Consider the following 2429-nt stretch of genomic DNA (forward strand, 5'->3'; position numbering starts at 1 on the left):
CTCTCTCTTCTCGTTCTGTATCTAGAATATTGTCACTTTAAGTAATGAGCTGTTTCTGATTTCGTGATTATTGTTCAATAATGTTATATAGTCTTCTTATTTTTATCAAGATAATCTGTTGAAGATGTGAACTATACCAGTACCAGTGTGAGCACAATTATAAACAGAATGGTGAACTTTTCCCTGCCTAAAGCTTAAAAGTATTAAAATGTGTATGTTAAATCCAATGTCATTTTGTGCATTCAGCATGCTAAATTACATTAAAATAAATGAAATAGCAGTCTTAAGTCTCTAATGATTATCATTTTATGAAAGTTTACACCTACAAAGATGTATTCTATGCGTTCCTTTTGCCAAAACGCGAAATGAGTCATTCGGTTATTTTCGCGATAGCATACTTCAAACACTCTTTGTCCTATGCTTGCAGCGTGGTAAAATCGGGTGCTCGTCAAAATAAAGAAATCGGAGAAACAAGCATTTTTTCCGTCGTTCGGAAATTTTTATATAATTTTAATTTTTTGGTTTAACCTCTTTTATGTCCATATAAAAACATACTTCCATGTGACTTTTATTGACAAACCCCGATTAAAGGTACAAAATATGTCATTTTCTGTTTTGAAGGACTCTTTAGCTATTGGAGTTACCAAACTTTGGCAGCCATATTCTCGCTAATTTCCCCCACTGAAACCAAGCGGTCTCACTTCCTTTAATCACGAATTTCTTGAGTTCTATTTAAGATACATGTAGATGGATAATTATTTCATTAGAAGCAAGGCAAATAAATCAGCTTTGAGATGTTACCAATAACTCCACATGCTCAAGAATTCCATCAACTCGTGCCACAATGCTTAGATCAACAACATCACAAAGTTTTGACTTCACAAAATGATAATTTTTTTAAATACTTGAAGTACTTGTAGTAATTGAAGAAGGCCATGTGGGCCCCTCCTTGATAATCCTCGGGAAAAAAAACACAGTTTCCAGGACACCTGAAAAGACCCAAAAAAAGTATTGAACATTTGGTTACTAACATTTCAAACAACTGGCCTCTGAAATTGACCTTTTTTTAAATAATAAGCCAAATTTGTACACTGAAAAAGCCATTTCGAAACATTTTTATGGGTTTGCAGAACCGGAATTATACGCCCGAGGATTTCTTTAGTCTTTGAATGCCTTATTAATGTCCTTGACTTCAAAAAAATACAAACATTGAGTATGTGCATTAGTCCTGCTTTTCGCGAGTTTTGTAAGCTACTTGAAATTCCCTACGTTTTTATTTAATTTGAACCTTGAAAACTTTTTTTTAAATTTATAGTAAGATTTTAATGATTTAAACGGTGAATTTCCTCATTTATGCAGCTCTTTCTGGTCGAATAGAGGAAATGTTTTTGTAAGTAATTTGATTTTTTTCTTTGTAGTACCTTCGAAGCAATAGAACGTGGTTTCTTAGGAGACTGCTGAGAATATCTTAAGGCGGGACTACACTCCAAAGTCCCGATTCGGTTCAACATTTTGCAATTTGAGTTGCAGGCATTTTTTGCTTCCTCCGTTTCTCCTACAACTATTTCATTGCTTAAGAACCCCCAAATACCTTATTTCGTCCCATACCGGACATGTTTGTCACCACCATTTCCTCGTAAAGTTAATATTTTATTTTTCTTTATCGGCCGTTTTCTCAACACGCGATTTTTCTCTATACTTTTTTTAAAAACGTCAACATTTTTTTATCCAATCTCTGTGAAATTTTCACAAAATGAAGAGACGATGTGATACTAAAGTTTCGTCTCTATTGAATGATTGATACATGGAATAGATTTTTGCTTGTGGTGTCTGGAGCGTTGTTTTTCACGAATTTTTTGCAAACTTGAATACTACCTGAGGAAAAAAATTCATTAAAAAAATGTCTAATACGTTTAGGAAAAAAATCAACTGAATAATTTTTAGACCTAATGTTTGCTAACATGAGCACAAAAAATCAATTTCAATGAACAATAAGTGCGGTATTCATTACGTAAGACATGTCAACAAAATCCAATATGGCCGCTGTATCCATAGAAAAGAAACTTTTGTCTCAAATTTGATAGCACAGTTTAAAACTCTTTACTATCTTTGTTATATTAGTAAAATGTGGTAATATTTGGTCCTTTTAAACTTATATTAATGAAAGGGGCGGTATATCTACACAATTTCATTTGCATATGTGCATGTGTATGTATGCCTTATTATCTACCCTGCATTAGCACTCCAAAGTGTCTACTTCATTTGCTTTCCACTTCTATCTAAGATAAGATACATCTTTGTTGTCCAGATCCTGGCACATTGGTTTTGTGTTTCACCACATACACACATGCACACACATGCACACACGCACATACAAAACACACACACACACACACACACACACACACACACACACACACACACACACA

Source organism: Aplysia californica, unplaced genomic scaffold (genome assembly GCF_000002075.1).
Source record: "Aplysia californica isolate F4 #8 unplaced genomic scaffold, AplCal3.0 scaffold00257, whole genome shotgun sequence".
NCBI classification, from domain to species: Eukaryota; Metazoa; Mollusca; class Gastropoda; order Aplysiida; family Aplysiidae; genus Aplysia; species Aplysia californica.